A 15,972-nucleotide genomic window follows, 5' to 3' on the forward strand; every position below is an offset into this window, starting at 1 on the left:
GGGGCTGAGGCAAGCTCTGCTGGGTGCTTGCTCGTGTCTCCTTCCCGCTCAGCCTCGCTCCCCCGGGGAGCGCTGCCCGGCTGAGGAGAAGTGGCATGATTGCTGTGAATAGCCAAGGACTTAAGTTAACATCTGTAAAATGAGGCAGAGTGCCACATCTCCAAACCAGGGATGGAGAGGCTGGGCGCAGGAGCGCAGTACCATGTGCAGAAAGGACACAATCCAGCACACGCTATCCTGTGTTTAGCCGGACTCTGAAGAACTGTGCTGGTACAGAGCTCGGCTTTAACGTCGCAAAGTGAAGAAAACGAGTGTCAAATCAAGAGGGTTTTTTTTTTTTCCATGCATTCAGAACTGTTAGGGCTGTAAAGACAGCTTCAGGTTGGTTTTGAATGGATGTGCCTCTTGCCCAGATCCACGTTTAAGCCCCAGATGTTTCAAAACCAGTGAGCGTCTCCTGGAGCGTAATGCACAATGTGCATAGTGTTCTACTACATCGTAGATGATGTTCTGCGTTGTATGATATGTTGCACATCCAAAGATAAATCTGCCTTTTTTACCTTACCGTGAGCTGACAGCAAGAAGCTTGTGTTTCTCAGACTGAATTAAAATAATGTAAAAACATCACCGCAAGGAGTAAAAATGCTAAGTGTTATCTTTAGCTGGACTCAAAATTTCTTTTTCCATGACTAGCAGTACTTCTCAATTCCTGGATCAGCATCCATGTCCCAAACTGTCCTGACTTCACTTTGGGGCCAGGACTTGGGAACAGACCATCCCTGTCTATCTTGCTGCCCCCATGTTGTAGTCTCCATTGGAAGGAAAGATGAACAGACCAGAAAAGAGCTGAAAAATCAGAGAACCACAGCAAAGGATGTGCTGTGGAGCACACCTGCTGACAGTCCGGAAATACCTCTAGCACGGAGACATGTTATTCCTGGAGTTCTTATCCAGCTTGTGGTACGTTAAAATTTATCAGCTGCAGACCTCGTGTCATTCCTGGTGTTAGTAATTCTGGAATCCAGAAACCCTGTAATTGAGTTTGTTTTCAACTCTGTTGACAGAGTCTCCTGGTTAGAGGAACTAGCAGATCCCTTACCCTTTGGAACGGTTCAGCATATCACCTGAAAAAAAACACTTTAGGACAAACAAACAGCAAGTCTTAATTGAACTTTTTAATGTTACCATTATGATTGATAATCCTGTGTTTGATCACAGGTTAGAAGTACAAGTTCACATTTATGAGTGCACAAGTCAGACGTCAATTAAATGATTCATTGGTTTTGCAAGGAAGATTCACTTCTGGATTTGCCGCAGTGCCCTCAGGTACTGTTAAAGTATTTAGATCTATTGGGTTCATGTGTTTGCTTAATGATGAACTGATTTATTGACTAGTCTTCTACAGAACAGAATGAAACATTGTGAAGCTTAATATTTCTGGCCACACTGAACAAAGGTACTGAAGTCAGGAAAACTTAACCCTTGCTATCCTAGTGATCTGACAAAAATTCACAGGAGAATTCGCAGATTGTGTGCAGGTGGATGTTTTATATGCGTCCGAATATCTTAAGAATGTTATGCATAGATTGTAATGATGTTTAAAAGGGCAAGAAAATTAAATATGAATGAGAAAGTCATTACAGTCACCTCAGAAACCACCTCAGGGATTGCCAGTAGCATTTGAGGGACCCCATGGGGGTATTTGAAGAGGAAAAGGCATCACCTCTTCTTTGCTCTTTAAGATAATGAAGGGTGATCAATGAAGCCCTTGGACCCCCTGCCCTGTGCTGTGTTTCGTGCTCAGGAGGCTTTCCCATTCTGGAGCGTTTCTGAATAGTTTGACTTGCTAGATTTACTGCCCACAGGCATGTACAGAATAGGCTGTGAGCGTTTTTATTCTTGTATACATACCATTAACCAAATTCTGTAAACAATGTAGGAGACTAAATATTATGCAAGCTGTTCTGTTTACTTTCTGCTGTGTTTTCATTCTTTTCATGACTAGACTCACTAAATATATCTTCATCTTTCCCGTGGTCAGCAATAGCTTCTTTATGATTTATAATCTCACTATGGAGCATCTTAAGAGTTGATCCACTCTAGTGAAAATGTTAATGTTTTGTGTTTTGTACACGTCAAAATTATTTAGACCGTATGTTGCCTTCACCCAGCAAAATTCAGAAGGCTGAGTTAGAGCATGGGCTGAAATAGAAATGTGGTCATGAGAGAAGGAGTTATTGGTGGTACAGCTTGGTCTGGGAGAAGAGTCCTGGTAAGGTTTGCTGGGGACAGCAAAAGCCGTGGCTTATGAAGTAATTGCACAGCTTCCAAACCCATAGCCCAACATGAGAATGAGTGGCGGCAGATGAACTGGTGCCTTCCATCAGTTCCTCTTTCACACCATGGGACATTCTTTCATCTGACAACAACAGCTGGAGCTCCCTTGATATAAAAAGAGGGAGGAAAAAGGGACACTGGCAGCTCTGTGTAAGAAAGTGGCCTATATATTAAGTCCATGTTTCTCATTGTATCCACAAGAGCCTATTTATTTGTATATTGTTCCTTTGGTCTCCTGTGCCGTAACAATGCAAATTCAAGTATAATCCTCATTTTGAATATAAAAGCAGCAGCTGGTGCTCTGAGAACCTTATGACGCATGTCGTGCTGGCCTGCAAGACCTCTCCACGCTTTCCTGTCCAAGGCCTTTTGGAGCCTTTTCTGCTAGGATGTTACTGGTGCAAGACAAAGGAGAGGAGAACACTTTTCCCACTCCTTTGTATTGCGTGTGATGACTTCAAAATACATTTAAGTGTGTTACTTTGAGTGAGAGTGGCAGAACCAGTTTCAATATAATATTTTTTAAGTTATCTAGTTTTGCTAACAGCAACACAGCAAAAATATATCTTTACATTAAAAAAAAAATTATGTTAGAAATTTCCCTGAGGAATTGAGACTGACAATGGTACAGGAATTTTCCAACAGACTTTTAATTTTAATATCAGAGTAAACTGTTTATGCAGTAATGTTATAGATAACAAGTGAAAAGATAAGATATAAGATAAGAAAAAATGCTGTGTTAATCAGGATAGTACTCAGAATCAGAAGAGGCTTTGGCTTAGCTGACATCTGCACAATGTATGTTTTGTTGTATAAACTTATGTCCCAGCTATGTTAGTCCAACAGTATTGAATATGTTTTGTTCCTCTAGTTGTAGTCCTGAAGCTTTTGATCTTTCCAAAGCTGCCTGGAGCCACTGTGCACGTTCTTTTATTGTTCTAAATAATAATTAAAAAAAATATATCCAAATGGTAAAAGCCTGTACACTCTAAAGTGTAAGAAATAGTTTTTTCCACTGACGTGTCTCAGTTTATAAAACTGCACAGACAACAAATGAGAAAAAATGTTGTGTTCCAAATGAGGTGGCAAACAGGCACAAATCCTTGATTGCATACTTGCTTTCAAAGACTGAAATTTCAAGTTCTCTTAACTTCAATGTAACTGCAGGCTGACAAGGAAAGGGACGGTCATGTTTCCACTCCCAAACAAAGGCAGCAACAGCCTGTGCTGGGAAAGGAGGAATATCACCTCCTCTTCTGGTTGCGGCTCACAGTTAGATTGGATTAAGTGTAACTTGAAACTGAAGGGCATCTACAAGAACTCCTACTGACACAGCTATTGTAGGAAAATAGCTGGTATTAGTCATTTCTTGCCCAGAGTTGTCTTTCTGTAGGTATTTAATTGTTCTGGGCTCATACACGTGAGCATAGTGTTCCATCTCCCCCCCCCCCCCCCCCCCCCCCCCCCCCGCAACTGTCCATCAGCCTGCTCATTCTCTTCGTTTAGCTATTCACTCTGTGGTTCAGAGCCAGTTTGAAAATTATGGGTAATCAGGAGATGATTTGCAAATGGCGTGGATATCCCAACCCTCGAGGCAGGAAGGTATATTAGAGAAGGTAAGTATAGTGCAAGAGGTGATAACAAATTCAGTTGCCCTGTTTGAATCCACTTCCATGTGAGTTGTTAATCAGAAGGCTCAGTTACCTCCAGAAAAAGTATGAAACTAAATTTTCAGCTTTAAATCACACACTGTTTTTTGGATAGCTTCACTTTCTCTTTGCTTAAAAACCTCTCCTAAACTTTGTTTTTACCCTTAAGATCAGCACTAATCTATTTTTTGCAATACCTTTCTGCAGTTAATCTCCTCTTCTAAATTGACTGAAACCTCCTCAGTGTGTTAAGTGCATGAAACATCTCTTTCTTTCTCTGAATGGGCTATACGCATATACAGACAAAGGAACAGCACTGTCAAGATCACCTTCAGATGGTTTTGATTTTTGAAAGCATTTGAGCTCTGGGATAACTTAGTTGCATAGGTTTCTGTTCATTTTCTTTTTCCTTTTTAATTTCTGTTTACTTCTGATAGCAGGAGTCACTCTGAATTTGAAAAAAATCTTCACCGCTCACTCATGTATTGCACCTGCCTCAGCACTTTGAGCCCAGGCTGGTACAAGACTGTTCTCCAGGCTTCCTCTCTTTCAAGCTCAGCTATTTAGAGATACAGTTTCAGACAAGAGAAGCCTCCTCCATGACATTCAGGTTTGGTTTTTTGAAACTTGTACACTTCCAGATTTCAGGAGTAGCAATGTCTATAGTTACTGTGTTATAAATAAGCAGAATTAGTCTGGAACTGGAAAGCAATGTATGGTATTCAAACAGTATGCCGTCCTGTCTTACAGTGGTCCTCATCCGTGTCTATGCAGCTCTGCTGAGTGATGTCTGCGTAAGCAGTTAGCAATGGTCAGAGGGGACGTGTCCATGCCGATGGCCTCCGGGAGCTCATCCCTCCTGCTGCTGGGATGGTGTTTTTCGTGGTGTGGCAAGTCCCAACCCCTATCCCACTGCTGGGATTGCAGCAGAGGGGTCGGGTGTCCCATTTGTACCACCGAGATTTTGAGGAGTGGCTGTGCTGGGGTACGGCAGGCAGGTGCAGCGGGACAGGCTGCACCAGGCACCTTTGCAGAAGTGCAGCAGGGAACAGGGATCGCTCTTATCTGCGGCTCTCCTGGGGGCCATCCTGCCTGCAGAGAGAGCAGCACAGCGGTTCAGAGGTTTTCCTTCCAACACACCCTGAGAGTGCTGGAGGGATGAGGCTGCATAGATAGCCCAGGGGTTTGGTCTTGAGGGTGCTGCAGAATAAATCACTGCTGTAATTCAGGGTGGAGGGGACTCAACCCAGAGGAGGAGCTGTCAACCGCTGCGCATACCATAAACCACAATTATGTGTGCGCTCATTACAGTTGTTACAGGACAAAGGTTTAGATTTAAAGACAGCATAGGGAAGCAAACAAGCAGAATATGAATTGATGAAAGCTGTGTGCGCTGGTGAGCTGACACCACCAGACTTACTGTGAGAATACTTGTAATACAGCAAAGTTGCGGTTTTCAAGGCCATTCTCAAGGAGTGCTTCAGCGTTGTTTTCATGTGTCTAAAAAGAACATGCTTTGCTGTTACCAGCTTAGTGGAAGAAAAGTATTCCTTATTCTCAGCAAGCTTGTTTCTTTAGGAATTTTAAAGGTGTTTTAGGAATAAATAATTTTCCTATCTAATAATTAACTTCTGGTGTGTAAGGTCTCATTCTGAATTAGTTTTAGCCCAACTTAATTTCGTGTTACAGAAAATACACAAAGTACTCGTAATTATTTCACATTTTCCCAACACTTTAAATCTGACTTTATTATATAGTTTACAAATGTTATAATATATTCATTAACTCTCTCTCTGTAAGTTAGGTACGTGTACCATGGTTTTTATTTTAATCAAATGGGCACATTTGGACTGAAATTTCCAAAAACACCTATTGAATTTGTGAGAATGTCACACCTAGAGTGCCAGCCACTGTGGTATTAGCAGAAGTCGGTAAATGCTGATGGAATTTAGCACCTTTATGTATTTGAGCTACTCAGAATGAGTGGACAATTTTAAAAAACATTGATTTTCTCTTCCTGGAGGTGTGATGTCATGAGATATCATCACTAAAGCAGAAAAAAGAATAGAACATTTCAGAAATAATGGAAGAACACCTTAATCAATGAGAACAATCACAAAACCCATATAATTTGACTAATTTTAAATGCAAGTAAGTAAATACAAACTCCTCTTTTGTGTTTTTAACCCATCTGGGATCACTGAAGATGGGCAAACTGGGAGAACAGATTATATTAGATTCATTAAAAGGGAGATATCATCCTAATATTAATCGGATACTCACTTTATTGCAATGGAAAAGGGAAGGAAAAGTATCTATAACTGTAATTTTGTTTCATGTGTGTGTCTTTATTCCTTTTGTTTGTTTGTTTGTTTTAAACTAGAAATACTTATTTTTATTATGAACTGAGCACATATATATGAGGACCAATGGAGAATTTCATGGAGAAAAATAAAAAATTTGTATCCGTGTTTCAGGTAGAAGTTATGCTTCTGTCAGACATTTTGCATTGAAATAAAAATCAGACATGAAAGAAAAAAAAAAAGAAAGAAAAGCAAGAGAGATCAGAAGATGTGGGGTTTGTCAGCCAGATATAAAATGGCTCTAATGGCTGTTTCTATGGCAACTAAAAATGAATGGCTCTGAAGATAAACTTTTTTTTTTTCAGCAGGGACATTAATGCTGCTGTCTACTGGCACACACTCCAAATGATATTCTACCCCCCAAACTTGAGCATGTAAAGATTCAGTATCACCATCATATAATTTTGCACAGATGACCTGCAACAACCTTTAAGGACAGGGACTGGTCCCTCCCTGGTAGAGTCTCAGCTGCTCTGCCCTGAGCAGTAAACCAGAGCCCTGATCCATTTCTCTTCTGAACTAAAGCCCACTGGTGCTCACCCATCTTTTACATATGCCAAAGCCAACTCGGCAGTTTTTAACTCCTTGGAATTACATTCCCTTTTGTTAAAATCAGTTTATTACACATCATTGCTATGAGATTCATGATGTCCTTCCAATACCAGTTGAAGTCCTGCAGGCACTTGAAGTGGACACTGCCACAGGAGGAAGGAGAGCTGCCCTTCCGCAACCCCTCCCTCTCCTGTCTGCACCTCCCCTCTCTGCCTGGGAAGGTTCACGACACAGTTCACTCCAGAATCCCCCTGACTGGGCAGGATGGATGAGACTTTGCTAATTCTGGGGTCCCCTGTCCTACACAGTCCCCCAAATTTACTCCCTGCTCATCAACCCCCTCCCTGCCCACGTTATCACTGAGCGTGCAACACATACCCACTGCTTCATGCAATAAAAAAACCTCTCCTGGTAAGCTGCAACATGGCCATCTCATTCTCTCAGACTCTTTGAAATGAAAAAACCCACATAAAAGAGTAATTCTGTCTTGGGGCCACAATGGCACTACGTGTGATCTGCAGAAGACCGAGGACCAGGTGTTTTGTGGGGAGGAAGAAGCCGTTCTCCAGAGGTGACCAGCCATAAAGAGAGTAGCTGCAAGTCCCTCTGCACCACTTGGCACTCTCTTAATTAGCAATAAAGTCATAACCCGTGTAGACTGTGGCAAACTGGCTCAGAACAGTGGTCTGGCTCGAAATTACCATGGTAAAAAGAATAAAGCTGACGTGAGGCTGTATGAGCCTTTGTGTGAGCAGTGGGAGTGGCGGGGACCATGTACACAAGGGTCAGGGAAGGGCAGGGTGACATCTTTCAGTGGCAATTCTAGTTTATGCGAGTTCCAAACAACTGTGAAACTATGACCTTGCTTAGCACCTTAGCCTGCCTTTTAGTTCATTAAAGGTTGTTTTTTTCCAGAAGTTCTGGTGCCATACCCAATGAAAAACAGCCAATTTTTTCAGCTGTGGGTGCTATAAATGTGTTGAACAAAGGACTTTCAGAGAAGAGTGCCTTCAAGCAGTAAAGTGTTTTCACACAGGCTTACTAAAATGCCCAGTGTCAAACTCAACCTGCCAACATGGAATTAAATCCTTAGGAAGCCCCATCTGGGATGCAACCCATTCGCACCAGTCTTTACATGAGATGACCTCTCAGTGAGATACACTATCATGTGTTTCTTTAAGGCCTGTTTTCCATTGCTCACTAAAAATTCCAACAGGGGAATCATTCACAATACAAGCAAAAAGGAGAAGGGCATACAATGCAGTTCACTGGAAAGGGCAAATTAACCAGCTGTAAATCTCTGCTGCCTTTGCAGTGCAGCCGTCAGCTGCAAAACAGTCTGAGGAATCAGCAGAAAGGGCAGGCTGGTTTCAAGAAGTAGGTAGCAAAAAGAACAGAGCCCTGTTAGCGTAAGACATAAAGCGGTATAGTCTTGCATTGAATTTGACATCCAGTGATGCAACCAGGTGCATTTTAGGTGTGAATCCTCCTGACTTTACTTGGAAGCTGATGCAAAGGTTTTGAGGAAGATAAGAAACGTTACTTGTCTACAGGTTCAGTAAATTAGCAGATGTTGTCTGGAGTATGAACAGAAATCATAGACAACAAATGCTCACTCACTCTTCAGAGTGAAGCTTGATACAGGAGTAGTGCTAGCACCTTTTTCTTCATTTGCATTGATGTAGAGGGTCTCTGGAACATAATTACTTCTGGTCTAACGAGCATGTAGAAAAATTAGATGATTGTATGTCATTCTCTGCTCTGCAGGGCTGTCCAGACTACAGCTGCACAATGAACACATGGGCTGCAAAACTGTGGGCTGTGTATCGACTGTCCCCGTCCTAAGAGACGGTTATGTCCTAGTCGTGATACCAGCGTGCCAGAAGGCTCTCTGGAGGCTACTCCGTATCTGTCTCCACATTGCTTGAATCAGGGGAACCGTCTCTAACTAGCATCTGCCCTTGCAGCATGTTGTAGTTGTCTACAAAAAGGCAGGGTTTTGAGCCCCAGTTCTGTCTTTGAGATCTCAGTGTCAATGTCCTGTGCTATTTTATGTATGCTCATCACACTGCAGCATTGGGGGAGGATATGCATGGAAATGTACAACTTTGCATCCCTGCTGTAGCAGATGGGCACAAAATTCAACTGTATGGCATCTTTTTGGGGTGGGAGGGGATTAAGGCTAGCAGAGAGTGCATGTAATAGAGCAGAGTACAGAAAAAAATGCCTCTTGCAGAAGAGTGGTTCATCTCCCGGGGTATCCTCTTCAGCATCTGCACTCTCAGAAGCTTCAAAAGAAGCTGTGAAAACTCCAGTTCTGGCAGGCATAGGAAAACCCAACAGCAGGAAAATTTCCTTCTAATTTTAGTATTTAAAGACTGGCTTTTTTGGCCATCCTGAGCTCCGAAGCAAGTTATACACCCTCAAAAAGTCTTCACTGTAGTTCGTAGATCTGTCTGGTTTCCTAATAGCGCATTCTAACTATGTTGTTGTAGCTCTGGATGTCCCTTCTATTTATATTCATATCTGATACTATTTTGAGTGCTTCTAAATTCATAGCTTGATTTGATTACAGCTACAGTGGTAAATAATTGAAAAATAAGCTCAGGACAGGGAAATCTTATAATATATCTGGACTATCTACTACAGTAGATGGCACTATAACTTAAGTGAGCAAGTCAGCTGAACTGGGATCTTGCAAACCTCTAAATAATGGGATTCTTTGTGCAATTTTAAAGAACATTCCAACAAAGTAAGTAAGGATCAGGCCTTTGGCATGCATCTGTGTTGTGGCCAAATTCCAGTTTTAGATTTTTCAGGTCAAATTATTTCCCTAGGAAAACTATGAATCATGCATTTGCGTAATAGTTTTTCCATCTGTTTGCATTTCTCCACTCAGAGACTTATTTTTGTTCCTTTTAATATTTCACCTGAAAACACATACATCTTGTTTTCTTTATTAAATTCTGTGAAAGTCTTTGGATTGCTGTCAACAACATACAACATAATGATCTAATCTTGCTATCTTGTTATTACTAACTGAAACGATCCTATCTGGCTATAAATTGGGAAGATCACATCCTGGAATGATAACTGCACATACTCGGTATTTGCACATTAATTTGATCTATCTGAGCTCGAATGTATATCTGACCCCACACCCATAATATTGGAGCACCCCAAAATAATTTACTGCTTGTGCTCTCATAATATCCCAGGAGGTAGGGTAGCAATGTTACTCATATTTCCAAATAAAAAAACGAAGAACAGATAGACCAAATAGTTTCACCTCATTCACATAGGGACTGCCTTAGAATGGAGGCTTGCATTACATATGGAATATATCTATATCTCAGATATACATAGAGCACATTTTTGTTCTGTGTATTCCTTTTGAAGAAAATAGTTCACATTCCTCTACACTGGTGTTTATGTTGTTCTGGTGTTTTGCAGAATGAAGGCTTGGTCTGAAGCACGTCTTGCTGTTAATCCCTATATACTTTGGAAAAGGCCCTAAACACTGGATAGCTGAAATAAAGATGGTTGCTTTAGACCACCCTAAGGCATTTGTAGCTGTTACTAAATTTCTTTTCAGGGTATTGAAAAAATCAGAGAGCTGTAGATAAATTAATTCTCTGTCTTGATAATGTATTTAAAAGACAAGTTGAATCTCTCCAAGAAGCAGAGAAAGAAGTAATTCTACAAGAAAGCATAAGAGATGTAAACCTTCCCATGATGTGTCGTTTTATTGTCCAGTGTATATTGAAATACAGCTGTGGCAGCTACTGCATTCCATCAGGGTCATTGCTTTCTTCAAGATAATTTTGGATATGTATGGACCTTTGTTTCTTTAGTAATACACAGACAAAATAAAACCAGATCTTGAGGTGTAAGATTTTTTGTTAGTGCTCAAGAAGAAGTGCAGAAAGGACTCTGGTATTTTTTAATTATATTTCTCTGGCCTCTATATGATGGTGTTCATCGGTAGTAGTAGCTGCTAGTAGTACTTCCTGTAATGCAGTGTTTTTCTAGTATAAGAAAAAGAATTTAAAGACAACAAGAGCTGAATCTGAAAGCCAGGGAGAACAAGATATTGCTGCCTTAGGAATATTATTTGTTTGGTAAAGAGTTCACAGAGCCTTTCCAAAAGCTAAATCTTCTGTGATTCAAGTTTGCACTAGGGTACACTAGGTTGCCAGAATAAAAGCAAAGAGCACACTTTTATGCAAACAAGGAAAATCCGCACAACTGTTATTTACAATGTACATTTTTAGTAAGATTGATTTTTTTCTTACCTTGACACATAAACAATCATGTAGGAAACCTCAGACGAGCAACTATTCAAGATATGATTTGAAACGGTAAACAGCTGGGCCTGGGTAAGACAAATAATTGTAACAGTAAAGGAGTGAATCTAAATAAATAAGTGGAAACTGCAGGCACGTTTTTTATTCCAAAAAGACCAGTTACCAATGACTACTTTAAAATACAAATTTACAATGCAAATTTTTCAGGAAATTATATCCACCATGAAATACAGTCGAGAGAACTCATTTTTAGTTTCACAGGTGTCTCCTTTCTATGGAACCTGTCTTAAAAATGAACCTAATGAGGGTTTTCATATAGCGATATTCCCTGGGCTAACCTGCAGAGGAGCCTCACTCACTCCATCAACAAGGGTGTCCTGGACTAGATACCTTAATTCAAACAGTGTGAGTGTCCGTCTCAGGCTGCTATAATTTTATAATATATTTCACTGAATCATTACATACTATTCTAATAACTTGCTTTTTGGATGTTACATCATTAAACTACAGATACAAAATAAAAGGGTCAGAATCCTTAGATCCAGGGTGCTACTTTAAGAAATGTGTCTCTGAAAAGTTTATGGTTTAATATAAGCCATTTATATATATAAGTGAAAGAATAATCTGGAAAATATGTTCTTATAATAGTAGTTATATTAATTTTATAGGCATAATGATTCTTTTCATCTGCCCATAACAGACTTACAAATTAAAACAACCTCACCATGGTTGTACTCAACGTACTGTTTGATTCTGTTTTGCCAGAATTACCTAACGTCCTTTATTTCTTCCACAGGTACTGTAAGGTTATGAAAAGACTTCAAAAAAATTATTCACTATCAACTCTGTATCAGTAGGCAGCGTAACTGCCCTGCTTTTGACGCCCTGAACAATCTGGGATGACTCAGATTCACAACTTTACTTTTGGGAAGGTTAATTTTAGAATGCTTGTATCATTTTTTTTTTTAATGTATTATTTGCACGTGTCTTTTCTGATCCCTCACAACTTGCATTGCAGTTTGTTTCCTAAAAAATAAACTCATTTAGACAGTGCCTATCCCTGATCTTAGCTCACTTCTTTTCCAGTTCTTCAGCTTTCTCATCATCTGGGGCTGGAAAATTTAGTCCTTTATACTTTTTTTGCAGGAATGTAACACCTACTCAAAACTGGTATTAAATTGAGGCCTTATGATTTAAAAGGTTGGCTAAAAAGTTGAATTTATGTACTCAGCTGCTATATGCTTGGTTTTAATCTGACAATAGGTGAAATTTTCTACCAATATGATCAGGGAAACATAGCACATAGTTCAAAATGAAAATGGTTGTGCTTCCTATTATGGAAAGGAAACACATTTTCTCATACAAACAAAGGTGTTTCTTTATCTAGAATTATTTTTTTTTTTAAGTAAAAGTAATTACAAATGTTTTATGTTGCATTTAGCACGTTTATCAGAAACAGTAAGTTTATAGTAATTCTTTGATTTCACATACTACCTGCTACATGACAATATTGACCATGACTGACATGGGACTTACTGGCATTTGTTGTTTTACTTTAATTTCTAAGGGAAATTCAGCATTTGAGTCCTCAGTAGATGAATGTTTTCTTGTAGACATATTGATATCGCACCTGTTATGGTGAATTTAACAACCATAAGCCAAATGTAGCACATTCACTTAACAGAAAAGCTTAAGAACTGTACAGGAACAGAGGGAAGACTTCAGTGTGACACTTGCATTTGGAGACAGTGGTAACAGGCAATCACATGGTTTCTTGCATTTGTAATGCTTGGTGCCATGCCAAAGTGATCAGAGTTGTCAACTGATTTTTTTTCCCAACTTCAAATGCACCTCCCAAATCTTCAGCAAACTCTTAAGCCTTAATTGAAAACACCTCATTGCCTGCATTTTCTGAAAGGAGGAAAAATGTCAAAATATTTATCTTAGAGACAATTTACTGGATCAATGTGCCCTGTAGATAATTTGTTGGGACAACAGGATACTTGGTTGGGAAAAGGATGTGATTATCTAAAAAAAAATTATTACTTACATGGTTGTCTGCACTGGAGTCAAATCTCCTAATAAATGAACTTTTCTTCTGGTTCTGCCACATGCCATGTCATTTTAATGCCTACAATGATGGAGATGGGGAGAATGTCACAGGGAAATATTCTGAAGAAACAGCAGACATTTCTGTTTGCTTTCAGACATTTTAGTTAATGTTTTCTACCTTATAAGAACAGGTGTGAGCTTTTAATTATTAGTAGGATCTCCAAGTAGGCTAAGCACAGGGTAAGCAGATAGGAAATAGGAAGAAAAACTAGAAACTAATACAATTGTTCTGGTGATTTAGCAGCAACATTTCTAACTCATACAAAGCTTAGGAAGCAAAAGGGCTTCTTGCGGGAGATGACAGACACAGATGGTTGATTAAATCTAGCAGAGGAATAAAAGGGCCACTTTTGTAGGAGGTAGGCGATACCTCTCCCAGTTACAGCAGAGTGCTTGAGTTTCTTAAAAGAGCTTTTGTTATGTTCATGCTCACAAGGGGAATGCTTAATGTGGATAATCTCTCTAATCACTATGCAATATGAAAGTTTATTTTTTCTGGAAAGGTCACTGCCAGAGCTCTTGAGAGAGAGGATGAAAAGGGTGTGAACTCTGAGAAGTTGTAAACTGAGGGGGGAGAAGAATCCTGACCTTGTAAGGCCGTGGAAAGGAACAAAAGGAGGAAGGAAGATGAACCAGAGAACAGAGGGGAATACAGCAAAAATGTCACAACAAGCATGAAATGTCTTCTGTAAGGGAATCGGTGGGAGTTGCATGCTATCAGTGTCTGAAGCTGGCAACAGCGACTCTCAGGACAGCAATGAACACTATTTAACTGGGGAAAGATATCACCAGATGTTGTTTCTTTTCTCTTGCATTCATCATTATTTTGTCTGTTCTGATTTATCTCTCTCTGGTTTATATCCTCTACTTTTACCCTTCTGTGTGTGAACAGGTACATCTTGACTCTAAAAGCATCCTTAGTCATATATAGTGTGAACTTGCAGTTATGGTGACTAGAAAGACTGAAATATTTTCCCTACGCATTTCGGGGAGGGGGGGGGAAGATAACCTTAATGTGTATTTTTAAACATATTTTATAAAAATATTTACACTCTACCATTGTTAGTTTGAATAGTTAAATTATCACAAATACTGTAACTTCAAAGAAAAACAGAATACTGTATCAATTTCTTTGGCTTACACAACCAGGACTTACAATGTGGCAGTGTGAAGATTATCTAGTATTTGATAATGAAAGTCCCAAACCCACTGAAAGAAAAAAAGTGTGTGTGTGTTTATATATATATATATATGTTTACTGCAGAGTCCTAGAATCCCAGGATTACATGGTAACTGAGGCTGGAAGGGATGTCAGGAATTCTACAGCACAGCCTCCTGCCCCAAGCAGCATCAGCCATGAGACCAGAACAGGTTACTCAGGGCTTTATCCAGTCAGGTCTTGAAAACTTCCAAAGATGGATACTGCACAGCATCTCTGGAAAACCTGTTCCAGTGTTTGACTCTCCTCAATGTGAAAAATGTGTGTGTATTTACTGGTGTATGCCAGTGAGCCAATATTGTTCTTCAGAAAGATGTACAGGTCAGAAGCATACAAGAGCTTCATGTCAATACTTCAAAATATTCATACCAGGATTCCAGAATTATGTTTTATAACTGTACTCTGTGTGTGTAAGTATATATATTTGTAGAAGGCTGAAGCGAATGCAGAGGACTGCTGATTAAACAGAGAGCCTCAAAAATGCCCAGCTGGGTAACACCCAAACCAGATTAATGTCTAAAAAAGGCTAGAATTTGTACATTCAGGTGAGTATTTTATGATATGTAATACAAGAAACATCTGTGGCTCCAGCCAGCTTCTTGTGAAAGGAAGTTCTGATTACAAAGCTGTCATAGCAGTATACGCTAACATATATACTTAATGACAATTTCAAGTCGAGGAGAACACTGAACAGTTCTCACCCTCTGGAGCTGGGAAGTGATGTGAATCGCAACCCTTCAAAATCCCAGAGGCAGAACCTAATGATTCATGAGATTAGTTTAAAAATAGGGGGGTTAAAAATAGTAAATGTTCTTTTTGTTGGTATGCTGGTTTTAAATCCATATAGTTCACATTTTCTGGCTACACAGCCCTGAAATCTATTGAAAAATGCAACTACTTAAAAACCAAACAAATAGCAACTGACATCGTTGTATAATCCAATGAAACTACGAGCTTGGCTTTATACTGACAAATGGGGCCTTTACACTGCAAAAGGGCCTTGGTGTAAATAAGAGTCAGGTCCAGGAGTTTTAGTCCAACCAGATCAATATCTTCTACAGCAGGATGATAATTAAACCCACTATACCTGAAGCATGAGTTTCTGCTTTTTATTACAGAAGTCACAGCTCAAGAGAGAGGAAAGATGACGCTTTCTTCTGAAACGCTGAACTCCTGATCCTGCTTTATGGATCATCCCTCTTTCCTAAGGAATGTAGAGGAGCCAGTGTGAGAAGATGGATGGGTCTGACATGGACTGTCTTCTGTGTGCTAACCTGCTCTGTATTTCTGCAGCTGTATTTCTGACATACCATCCTCTGCTCTGTCCTTGCAATACCCTTTGCACTGTGATTTGGTGGGGTTACTGGAAGACAGTCCTACAGCTGTTTTCCTTCGTGCCTGCCCGTGCTCCAGAAACCATCTCAGTTACAGAG

Source organism: Buteo buteo, chromosome 26 (assembly GCF_964188355.1).
Source record: "Buteo buteo chromosome 26, bButBut1.hap1.1, whole genome shotgun sequence".
Lineage (NCBI taxonomy): Eukaryota > Metazoa > Chordata > Aves > Accipitriformes > Accipitridae > Buteo > Buteo buteo.